The sequence below is a fragment of the Oreochromis niloticus genome, unplaced genomic scaffold, assembly GCF_001858045.2.
Source record: "Oreochromis niloticus isolate F11D_XX unplaced genomic scaffold, O_niloticus_UMD_NMBU tig00008128_pilon, whole genome shotgun sequence".
Taxonomy (NCBI): domain Eukaryota; kingdom Metazoa; phylum Chordata; class Actinopteri; order Cichliformes; family Cichlidae; genus Oreochromis; species Oreochromis niloticus.
The window spans coordinates 5,789-18,767 of NW_020328989.1; the positions used below are offsets into that span (position 1 = coordinate 5,789).

The 12,979-nt window shown below is 39.4% G+C and overlaps 2 long non-coding RNA genes across 2 annotated transcripts; both read right to left on the bottom strand.

The window, feature by feature from the left end:
• Positions 1-523: 523 nt before the first annotated feature.
• LOC112845618 (uncharacterized) lies at positions 524-2,351 on the bottom strand. The gene is made up of 2 exons (XR_003218477.1): positions 1,812-2,351; positions 524-1,460 (listed from the first exon to the last, which is right to left on the bottom strand). It is a non-coding gene; the product is annotated as an uncharacterized LOC112845618 (long non-coding RNA).
• LOC109198556 (uncharacterized) lies at positions 2,348-6,594 on the bottom strand. The gene is made up of 3 exons (XR_002059301.2): positions 6,490-6,594; positions 4,958-5,054; positions 2,348-2,408 (listed from the first exon to the last, which is right to left on the bottom strand). It is a non-coding gene; the product is annotated as an uncharacterized LOC109198556 (long non-coding RNA).
• Between the last annotated feature and the right edge of the window lie 6,385 nt (positions 6,595-12,979).

The window sequence follows — 12,979 nt, forward strand, 5'->3', positions numbered from 1 at the left end:
TGGGCCCACCCCAGATGAGCTGGTTTTGCAGTTCCAGGAAACCTGTACTCAGACCCTAAACACTGTGAACACATTAAAAACCAGGCACACAAAATGTGTTCCTCAGCCCTGGTTAAATGAATCCACCCGAGCAGTCAGGCGTCAGTGCAGGAGAGCAGAGTGAAAGTGGAAGAAAGACAAATTGCAGGTTTCTTTTGAAATGTTAAAAGAATGTTGGAAATTTGATCAGGATACAGTGAAAATGAGAGAAACAGATATTTTTCTCAGATCATTGTGTTAAATTGTCATAAACCCCGTGTTCTCTTTAAGACTATCAGCTCTACTCTAAACAACCCTGAAGCCTCTGCTGACACATGTAATCAGTTCCTTTCTTTCTTTGTAAACAAGGTCGAGTCTATCAGGTCAGCAATAGTACTTCCTACATGTGACCCATCGGTGTTTATTCCATGACTGTAAACATGTTTCCATTTGTCACTTCAGTCTTTACTCTGAAATACAGGAAATGACATCATGGCTCAAAATATTTGTCATTCAATTCTTTATTTAACTTTTTTTTTTAAACTTTATTTAAGAACTTAAACAAAAAGAACTCAAAAAGAACTTTAACAAAATACATTCAATAAAAACTTGAACAACAGGAAACTGATTTTTCATCCAGCCACTGAAAAAACAAGAAAAGAAAAGAAGGTAACCACTGAACACAAACACTACCGAAGAACAATTTATAAAGATTAAAATGGAACTACATGAACAGTTTGATTCATAGCCTCATTTGAACTTTAAGGAGAGCCGATCTGAACTCTGTGGAGCCTGATCTCCAGGGTTTTAAGTTGGACTCTGAAACGAGAAGAGGATGTTTCTCTCTCTTCAGATTCGCTGTCGTCCTGTGATGGGAACGATTTCAGCCCTGCGTGATCATGCTGATGTTTGCACAGAGCAGATAATGAAGTGAATGTTTTAACACATTGGTAACAGTGAAACAGTTTATTAGTAACGTGGGATCGTTTGTGTGCAGAGTATGAACTGAGATTACTGAAGCTCTTGTCACACTGCTCACAGCTGTAGTTTCCTTCCATGTGTGTACGTTCATGCTTGTTACGACTACCTGACTGTGAGAAGCTTTTGTCACAGTGCCTGCACTTGTATGGTTTCTCTCCTCTGTGGACTCGTTTGTGTCTTTTAAGGTGACCTGCAGTGGTGAAGGATGACCCACACTGATCACAGAGGTGCTTTTTGACCCCACTGTGAAAGAGTTCATGTCGTTTTAAGTCACCTGGTGTGGGGAAGCTTCGCCCACATTCTTTGCAGTATTTCAATTTGTCTCCAGTGTGTTTACGTTGATGTATTTTTAGGCCGTCTTGCTGACTCAAAGTTTTTCCACAGATGTCACAACGAAAGTCTTTCCCACCACCACAGCGATGACAGAGTTGAGAAGTGGATCCATTTGTGTCACTCTGCTTCTAAACAAAGACACAAAGACAGTGTAAGTCAGTCCTTCAACACTTTTATCCTGAACATCGCCTGAAATAAAGAGCATCTCTGCAGACGTCCAATTACATTTTACTGTTTCGATTAACACACTCAGTTTACTGGGCTACAATAACTACAATACTACCACCATAATACTACAGTAATACTTATTTAATATTACAGTAACATCTGACTTACACTTAAATGAAATGAAAATCTGAATAATGGCTCAGAGCTACTCTTCGGTGCAGTAGAAGTGCTAACATGCTAACACAATTTAATGAGCAGACTTGTTGCAAACAGTCAGACTGAACTTACAAGATAAAAATAAAAATACATACCTCACAGTAACTGCACTTGTAGAGTCTCTTTCTGGTGTGGATCTGTTGGTGTCGTCTCAGGTGACTCGGAGTTTTAAAAGTCTTCTCACACAGGTCACATTGATAAGGTCTCTCCTCAGTGTGGGTAAACATGTGCTGTTGTAACTGTGCGTCTGTTGTAAAGTATTTGCCACACTGATCACACCAGTACACATTTTCTCCGGAGTGAATGCGTAGGTGTATATTTCGGTACCATAGCTGGCTGAAAGTTTTTCCACAGATGTCACAGCTGTACGCCTTATTTCCAGAGTGGGTAACTAGATGACTCTGTAAGTTGCTACTTTGAGTAAAAGCTTTACCACACTGATCACAGCTGTAAGCTTTAACTCCACTGTGGACGACTTGGTGTCTTTTTAGGGCATTCTTCCAGGAAAACGACTTTCCACACAAGTCACAGCTGAACGGTCTCTCTCCAGTGTGGATGAGCTGATGTTGTTTTAGTTTAGACTTCAAAGTAAAATCCTTCCCACACTCGTCACAGGTGTTTTTTTTCTCTCTCTTTCTTCTGTGAGGTTTGTGGGCCTCCTGAGAGCGCTGACTTCTCGGTCCATGTTGGTCCTGCAGTGACAGAGATACAAACAGAGGCAGTGAGTGAAATGCATTCATTGAACAAACTGAAGCTTCAAACTCCCTCGATTAACAGTAGTTTTAAACCTGAAGGTGGAGTGTGGCCCCAAACACCTTAAAGGTCTCTTATCCCCACCTACTGGTAGTAGTAACACATTACATCCAACCTGGTGTTAAAGATAATTAATGACTGTTCAAACACTCTAAAATCATGCCCATTTGTACACAAATATTAATGCTAACACTCAGAATAGTAATGAATGTTTACCAGGTCTGTATTTTTTTTTATATTTCCTGTTGCTGTTTCCTATTTTATATTTCTATAACTTTCTAATATATTCAATAATAATAAATCAAATGTAACAGTTACTAGCTTGGTTCAGTGAAGGATGATGTCAGAGTCTGACTGTAATCTGAGGGTTGTTTTTACTTTTACTCGTTACATTAAAAAAATATATCTGTATTTTCTACTCTTTACTTTTTCAAAACAGGCTTGTTACTTCTGGTTTAAGGCATTTGAGGGGAGTTATTTCATCACCTTAGTCAGGGGTTAAAGTGGGCCTTTGTCAGTATTTCAACATCTAGCTAGCAATACAGAACACGAGCGACAATAAATGGAATAATATTTTTTATGTGGCAGTTAAATTCAAATGCAGCGATTCTATCAGCCCAACAAACATCAGCAAACACACAAACTGTTTGTGTGCAGTTTGTCTCACAAATGTGATTTAAAGTAATGTTGAACCAAGTCGGCGCACTTTGCTGATAAACTGAGCGCACTGAGTTCGCACGGCGCTTTGGTGACTGGGAAGCACAAAAAAGAATTTCGAGCTGCTTCTCAACCCATTTACGTGAAAACTGCACCTGTGCAGATTCAGATGGAGCTGCAGTTTAATGGTACACTCAAGGCAAAGTACGACACTGAATGGCCCGCACAGTTTATTAGTTCCATTCCTGAAGCAATGCCCCAGCTCCGTCTACATGCAGCTCGAACCTTGTGTATGTTTTCATTTATTTTTTTCTGGGGTTTTTGGCAGCGTGTTCATATTTCTAACTTGCATAATTTTGACAGGATATATTTTTATGAAGAGCAAAATATTTAAAGTTAAAGTTGATTTTTTTAAGTTTATTTATTCTGGAATAATATTCCTGTCTGTTTTTATTCATATTTATGTTTAAAAACATTGATTTAGTGTGTTCAATAAATGTTTGTCTTGTTTGGCCCGCGACCTAAAGTGTGCCTTGAGTTTTGGCCCCCTGTGCAATTGAGTTTGACACCCCTGGTGTAGAGGATGGAAATCAGCCAGGACAACTCATCAAACATCTGCAGACATCTGGTTGAATTCATTTGTGTACATCCACAGAGAGCAGCAGGTCAGCTGATCACAGCCTGTACATTAAGAAAATCGACTGGAGCTCTCAATAGAAATGATTTTGAGCTGTGACTTTTTTCCCCACACTGAGCCACTACAGCTGATTTTAGGGTTCCCCACCTGCTGAATCCCACTTTAACCTCTTCCCTGCCCATTTTCCTCTTTAGAGGCAAAGTCACCCTCTACAATGTAGGCATTGTATTATAACATGATTATTACATTACATTAATATAGCACAAGGTTCAGTTAGTTTTGCATAAAATATATATCAGTACTTCAGCTTTTAACCCTTTAAGACCTACCATAGAACCAAGTTCGCCAGAGCATATCTTTATATTTTTACCTGCCCTTAATGCCATTTTTGGGAGCATTTCAAGTTGCTATACATCAATATGACCATTATATCCCATATTTTAATAATATCTATGCATTAAGTCCATAGTAACGACATAAAGTGCAAAAAAACTGCAATAAAACACAAAAAAATTTAAATCGTTTTTGTTTTGGTTTTTTTTAGACATATTTCTAGTTAGAGAAATTTCAGAGGTTTATCCCTCAAAACTGTAAATGCAAAAAAGTTGCACATTGTTTCCAACCACAGGAAATTTGTTTTAAGTATTTTTGAGATTTTTATATACTGCAGGAAAAACAAAAATAAATATTATAATGCAAATTTGCAAAACAAACAACATGTGCATCAAAATAAACTATTGCCAACAGTGCAATTTGAGTTCTAAGCATCCCAGAAACAATACAGAAAAGAATAAAGTCAAACATGACTTTATAAAAACACCAGTATAGGTATCCCTGAAGGCAGGTTTTGGCAGGGAAAGTCGGACATGCGATAGTTCACGCTGACATCTATTCCAACGTAGGAAGTGCTATGAACAGCTGATCGGATCGGCAAAGCGTGTTTCTGAAATGTTATGTTTTTTTGCTGCAAGTGCTTTTTATGCAATTTTTGCAAATACATATGTGGAAGGAAACCATGAACTAGGGCAAGCTGATGGCATAAGATGTAAGTACAACTCCTCCTAAATAAAATAATTGTGCTAGCTTAAGTGCAGTTCTACCGGGATTTTAAAATTGTTACGCAAAACAGAGCGTTCCTGCTCCAATAGGCCTTAAAGGGTTAATGGAGTATTTCTTAACACTAGTATTTGTCACCTTCTGTGTCGAACTCATTGATTTCTCTACAGTGGCTGAGCTGAGTCCAAGTAGCTTAAATGTTCCTCTGCTGCTCCGTCAGACTCTTCTCCTCCTGCTGATCAGTTGGGACACAAAACAGAACTTTGTTAGGCTCCACACTGCACCGAAGAATCAAAGTGTCTCATATGTTCATCTGAGAGCACAAACAACAAATTTTAGCTTCCTTGGGTGGGCAACTTGTTTAAAATAGACACAAAAGGTTTGAGCACTGATACCAAATTCAGCAGTATGGCACACCAGTACCAGGAGAGCAATTCCTCTTTAAAAATGGCCCTGGCCAAGAACGAAAACAGAACAATCAATGAGCTGCATAAACGAGTACAGTGTTTCCCAACCACTGTGCTGCGGCATATACGTGTGCTGTGAGAAATGATCAGGTGTGCCGTGGAAGATTATCCTATCTGAGTGGGTGTAGAAATCTGAGCCATGATCTGAGTAACCCTCATCACTCAGTCACACTCCGATTCTATACTTGTATCAAGTCCATTGCACTACTTTCAAGCATTCTGTCCACCTGTCCTCTAATGTGTGCCTTCCTCCTCTTTGTATATACTCCTCTTATATGTTATTTATTCTTACTGTCTTACTATTTTTATTGTTTTCCATGCACAGTTGGTGTGGAGCTCCCACAATTTAGTTGAATACGTACAAAGACAATAAAAGACTATTCTATTCTATTCTATTCTATATATCTTTGTTCCTCCATTTCAGTTTTGTTTGGAGCTTTAAAAAATCTGCAGTACATTTAAATCTGATAAAACTAGAACACAGATCCCCTCTTAGGGTTCGAGGCTGTATTTGTTTTAAAATGCATCTCTGGTATCTCTGGCCTATCATTATTATTTTGCTAACAGTTAATCAGGCTCATTTACTGAATACTGATCAGAATTTATCAAATCATCTTTGAAATGATTCTAATGACGGGCCTCTCAGAGTGAGGCCAGTTTTTACAATCACATGCCCTGTGGGCCGAAACAACTTGCAATAGAACAACTGTGCTGATGAAGGCAGCTGTGTTTTAGCCTGGAATACATTTATTTTTACATTTCTCATAAATGGATTTCATTATAGCACTTTTACCGCCAACATGTTGGGATGTTTTTGTAGCCGGAAGTGACCTTATATGGATGAAGGGTGGCGCTAGCTAGCTAGCTTGGATAGCACGCTGCATTCAAAAACTGTGCAGGTGCCACACAGTGACACAGAGATGCTAACTAGCGCTTAGTAACAGACTAATAAAATAATAGAAACTCTGATTACACTTAGCTAATTTAAAAGCTTTCTTCTAATAATAACACTGTTTTCTTCTCTGTGTTTCATTAGCATTTGTTGATATCTTCTTGTAAATTAGTTTATAGCAGCTTGACTTGATGTAGAGGCTTTTTCTTTCAACAGGTTCACAAATAACTGACAACAGAGACCGAGGAGAGCAACAGAAAACTTCACTCAGGAGCTAAACTCAAGATTGACTGAACTCAGATCAAAGTTACCTTAGTGCTTCACTTTAGATGAGGAAGAAAAATAAACTAAAACACAAACGCAATGAAGCGGGAACTCTGCGGCTTCTTCTTCTTTTGGGTTTTTCTTTGGCGGTTAGAGCTTTAAGGTGCATTACCGCCACCTGCTGGACTAGATGGTTCTTAAACTAAAACTAGAGATTTAAAAGTATTTTAATAAACAATAAAAACAAAGTCAAAATGTGTCAGTGTGTTATATTCATTAACATAAACATCAGATGGCTTCAGCTTACCCTAACCCCTATTTATTTATTGCTTTGCTTTCTGCAGGCTGCCACAGTAAATAAGTTTGTGTTGTTTTGCCTGATTTAATAAAGGTTACACTGACTCACTTCTCTATCAGCAGATCCAAGTGTGACATTAGCCACAATTTCCCAGGAGGGTACCTGGGTTTGGAGTCACAGCACAGTTTTCAGATTAATTAATGGGCTTGAGTACAGCCTGATAATTACAGGCATTCAAACTGTTTGCTGATGAACTTTGGAAGTAAAACTATAGACAGCTTTAGAAGGTTTTTCATAGGAAAAGTATAGATAGATACTTGGTCCCACTGAATAAGGTTAGATCTTTTACTGGTTGATTGATGAACCTCACAATAATTTGTGTTGCTTTGCAGATAAACTCGGCCTGGTTGGTGCAAAAAGTCATTTACCTACACCATGAAGCCATGAAATCTCTGAATAACAAACAACCATGAAACAAGAGCATTTCTTTTGTCTTCCATTTAACAATCTCAAACTGTAAAAATAGCTCAACCTAGTGTGGCTGCTGCACAAGACTTAGCACATGTCACCTTCTGATCAGGTTTGTGGTTTGATCCCTGGCTGTTCCAGTCTGCAAGTCAAATATCCTTCACTAAGATAGTAATTCCAAGTTGCTTTCTGATGCATCCACTGGAGTGTGAATGTTTCATAGAATTTGTCAAACAGTTTTATGTGTGGTCACATTGTTTTGTTTTTGTTTGTGGATTGAAGCACACACTTGTGAGTTCTCAAAAGTTACTCATCAATCACTGAACACTTTTTTAAAAATTTTAGTTTAAGATAAGATAAGATAACTTTTATTAGTCCCACACATGGGAAATTAGTTTTGTTACAGCAGAAGTGGACAGTGCAAAGTTACATAGAAAAATTAGAAAAACACTGGAATAAGATAAGAATAAGATACTGTACGCAACTGTACACAATAGAATAGAATAAAATAAAATACTATATACAGTACAATAAAATAGAATACAAATGCTATATACAATTGAGTATCATACTGTATGCATTTGTAACACTTTTGAGACAGATTTCTCTCTCTTTTTTTTTCTTCGCTTGGTTCCATCAGAATTATTTTCTAAAGGCCAAGAAAGATGCCCAACGGATTTACTTTACCAAGTGGATCATTATGGCCTTGCCATATTGGTCCATTTGACTGACCTTTATTATTACTATGTATTTATTTTATTTTATTTTCAGTTGTTACAGATGGGACAGACATGACTGGGGACATTAAAGGGAGAAAGAAAGAAACATAGAAAGAAAGAGGGAGAGAAAGAAAAACAGAGGGAAGAGGGACAGTGAGAAAGGGCACCTAAAAACAATCACCTGGATCACCTGTTGAGAAAAGAAAAAACAGAAGAGACAACGGAATTACGCAGAGAGCAATTAAATGGAAGGACTGTAGATTTTGACCAGTTTATTGAATAATCTGAAACTCTTGAAAAGAGTTTATCAATGTAATTACCCCAGAGAGATTGGTTTGTGAGTTTTGGAGAAAAAGCAACACATTGTCTGCATAAAGACTGAACTTATGTTCTACATTCTTGCATTTTATGCCCCTAATTACTGTAATTGCTGCTGCTAGTGGTTCGATAAAAATTACAAACAGTGAAGGGGAGAGTAGGCATCCCTGCCTGGTGCCCCTCAAGAGACAAAAGCTTTGTAAGCATTTGTTCTGACACAAGCTGTTGGGGAATTATATAATATTTTTAACCACTTTATGAAAGAGTTTCTAAAACCAAATTTGGTTGCAAGTAAAAATTTCCAGTTCACTCTGTCAAAGTTCACTCTGTAGAATTCTGCTGGAAAGCCGTCTGGACCTGGAGCCTTATTATTGGGCATTCTTATCAGGGCTTCCTGGAGTTCATCTGGTGTCAGTGGCAAATCCAGTGCCATTGCTTGACTGTCTAGTAATTTTGGAAGAGTTACGTAGTCCAAAAACAGATCAGTTTCATTTTTAAATGGGTTTATTTGTGGTGAGTATAAAGTTTCATAGAAATCCCTAAAGATGTTGTTTATTCTTTCAGGGTCATATGTTATGTTCCCAGATAAATCTTCAACAGCACATATAGTTGTTTTTTTCTTTTTTTATTTTTAACTGGTTAGCTAAGAATCGACCAGATTTGTTACCGTGTTCAAAATTTTGCAAGCAAAGTTTTTGTACTAAGAACTGTGTTTTTTATTAATGATAGCATTTGATTTGTTTCTAGTTTTGTTTTGCGTATTTTGTTCAGTATTTCCTGATATTGCTGGGACACGTAGGCTTCTTCTAAGGATTTGATGGTTTTTTCTAGTTCCTGAATATTTTTATTTTCTTCTTTCTTTTTATGTGATGAGAAAGAAATGATTCTACCTCTCATCACAGCTTTCCCTGCTTCCCAGAGAACAGATGCTGATGTTCCAGGAGGGTCATTATAGTCCAAATATAAAGTCCACTCTTTTAAAAATATTTAATAAAGTCTTTATCTTTGAGTAGTGATGTATTAAATCTCCAGTTTTTATTTGGCAGAGTGTTCTTCTTATGTATTAGTATCAGAGATACAGGAGCATGATCGCTGACAGTTATAGGGTGAATCTCAGTGTCTGAAATGTCACTCAACAGTGAGCTGCTGATTAGGAATTAATCCAGAGGAGAGTGGGAGTGATGGACATGTGAGAAGAAAGTATCGTCCTTACGGTTGGGGTGAAGGGAGCAGCATGCATCGCAAAGCCCAAAGTCGCTCATATACTGTTTGATTATATTTGTGGACTGGCAATTGCGCTGAGTTCCTGCTATGCTGAGCATATCCATTTTTGCATTTAGTCCCAAGTTGAGGTCGCCCCCAAGAACAAGTGTGCAATCTAGGTGTTCAGAGGGTGCACTAAAAAAACGTGAGAGAATGAGGGAAGGTAAGTGACTCATGCTGTAGGTGACGTCAGACGCCGGAGATCTAGCAGAAAGAAAGCAAATGGTAGCTTAGAATTCAACAAAGCTTTTCTTTTTTTCAAGCTCCCATTATTTCAAATATATCAATCAATTGTCAAATAATTAACCATATCTGCTTAATCCTCTCCGACACCCTGGAGGACAGCGGGGACAGTTTAGACCAGGGGTCCCCAATCCCAGTCCACGAGGGCCGGTGTCCCTGCTGGTTTTAGATATCTCCTTGATCCATCACAGCTGATTTAAATGGATAAATTACCTTCTCAACATGTCTTGAAGTTCTCCAGAGGCCTGGTAATGAACTAATCATGTGATTCAGGTGTGTTGACCCAGGGTGAGATCTAAAACCTGCAGGGACACCGGCCCTCGTGGACTGGGATTGGGACCCTGGTTTAGACGCTCTCCAAGATTACATCGTCTGGTGCTTCGAGATATAGTTATGAATATAGCCCAGAGCGCATTAGAAAAATGTAACGAGCACCCAAAGGTAATTACAGCCACTAAATCAAAGTGAAGAGTGCCAAATGCTTCCTTTACCGGGATGTGAAAGGATGCACCCGTGTTTCCTTCATAGTGTCGTGCTAGTGGATCATTTACCTGTTTTTGTTCAAAAATGATCCAAATATTTGAAAGCCGAGGTATAAAGATGATGTAAGCAGCACTTGGCAGTCTCCCCTGTCACAAACTGCATCCTGATCTGAGTTTCCTGTAACGCTTTAATCAGCAGCAGTTCTCCAGGCCTTCTGACAGTCTGTCACAGTTTCTCGCAGTTTCTCACAGGCTGCCTTCTCACTTGTTTTCACTGCAGTCCTTGTACTTCATGATTTTCAGAGGGAAATGAACTGAACTATAAATCATCGTAATCCAGACTGGAGTGAAGCAGGAAACTCAGCTTCTTTATTTGTGTCCACTGCAAACACAACGTGTCAGGGTCCTCATTCTAGGACAGCTGTAATCCGCAGAGAGGCCATCGTTTCCTGTCTGTACAGACAATTTCCTCCACTAACATCATCTGAATATTCAGCCACAGTCCTCCTCCTCTATCAGAGACTAAACAGCATCAGGACTGGACTCCTTTATTACAGCCTGTCCTCATCTTAAAGGAGCTTCATCACAAGTTGAAGTATGGAGGAGTGATCTGAATACTACGGAGCGTTGGCTTCATCTGACTCAGCACACAAAGCTTCAACAGAAGGAGGTGCTCTGTCTGGAGGCTCGGCTGGAACCAGGCTGAAGGTAAACAGGCTGTTTCCTGCTCTGGAGGTGAAGTCTCTGTGGGAGGGGCTTAGCTCTGGAAATGCCACTCTAGAAAACCTAAAACATGAATCAAATCAGAGTCAGGACTTGGCAGAAAATGTTTTCCACTAAATATCTTCATCACTCCATCGTTCTTACGTGATTTGAAACATAAATCCCTCTTTTTGAAGTCCAATAATCCTGATACTGCTGCAATAATGAGAAGCATTAACAGGAGAACAGTCAGGGTCACATGATCACTGTGTTCTCCACACTGAGCTGTGTCAGCTGCAGATTTTCTTGCTGTTATCAGCTGAAGCTTCAGTGAGTGGCATCTGGAAGGACAGAGGGACACTGTTAGAGGACAGATGTTGCACGTGTCCGTGAAGCTTCACTTACTGTGCTGACAGGATGGAAATGTCCACTGCTGCAGTCAGAGCACTCAGTGTCTGTGGAGGCTGTTCCTGATGACAGCAACAACATCACATTAACATCTGTGGATCAGTGTGGACTGACACCTTCAACTTCTGTGCTCACACCAAAGACACACACCAAGAAGCTTTGCTGTGCACATAAACAGCAACACAAAGACTCAGTCAGGACCTGCTGATAGTTCAATGTTTGTCTGTGATATCTCTCACACTGAGTCCAAACATGGCTCTGTCTTACCCAGACTGCACACACAAACCTGGGGGTGCCACCGGCACATCAGCCATCAAATCTGCCCCTCACTGATGCAACACTTCTCTGTGAGTGGTTGTCTCTCTGATTTTAGGAATCCACTATAAAAGTTGAACATTTGGACTTCAGCCTGGGTGTCATATAACCAGTGAGACATTATAGTCATCAATCGAATTCTAATAATAAAAGAAAGTGTCATATAATCCTGTTTGTAGTTGTTGTTCATGTACATTTGTGTTTCTACATGAGACACTTTGGCATCCTTTACTGTGGAATAAAGCAACAAGCTGCCAGGAAGTGGAGGTGTGTCACAACCGGGGGGGTCAAACACAGGGAGGAGGACTCAAATGCAGAGGCTTAGAGGTATAGTGAAAAAAAAAAACAGATTTTTTTTGGCATGTGAAAATGGCACACAGGGAAAGAGGTGAATGCAAACAAAAATACTAAATGAACGAGAGGGAGAACACTAACCTCTGAGTTTGCTCAAACTACAATACTAACGTAAAGCTTCACACTAGGGACTGAGAACCTGTAACACACACTGTGACTGGCAAGAACTACAAATCACTAGATACTATACAAAGTAACACTATGAGATGCTGTGAATGTAAGCAAAACTATGAAGCACTAGTCTTGGCTAGAACAATCTAACAATAATCATCAAACATGCAAACAAGAATCACACTGCAAGAGCGGTAGCAGAGTCAAAGGAAAAAGTCTCTTTAAATAGCTGGGGAGAAACAGCCTGGGTTCGACACTGGTATTTTCCGGAGCAGGCACGCAAAGGAGTGGAAAAAAATCTCCTTTTTCAATAGCTGCAAAATCCCAAAAGCACTGTTGAAACTCCTCAGCAAGAGAGAGATCTCTACTGCAAACCTCCTCATTGCGCATTAATATTGTCTGTAGAAAACGGGTCATTATTTCCTGTAGCGATGGGAAATGTGTGGTATTGGGCTGCGTTTGTGACAGGTGTCTTTGGAAAAGTAGCAGTAGTGTGTGAATACAGTTGGCTTACCACTGCATTTTGCCCCTGAAGGCTCATGTTCAGCATGTTCAGATGTTGTGTTACGCCAAGAATTGTCCGATTTCCTCCCTAAGAGAGTAGAAGCGTTGCAGTGCAGACCCCGACGGAGCCATCTCACGTCATTGTGATACACACATTTCGTATTAAGCCTGGATGTTGAGTCGAAACTGTTGAAATGCCAGTGGCACGGGGCTTTGGAGCGAATATATTAATAGCCTTTATCGCCGGTTTCATAACATGATCATATTTCAAATGTTTGCACAGAGTATTGTTGGTAAATAATACAGTGGAGTTTTATAGCTTTACCTCCTTCTTTGCTGACTTTGTTACAGA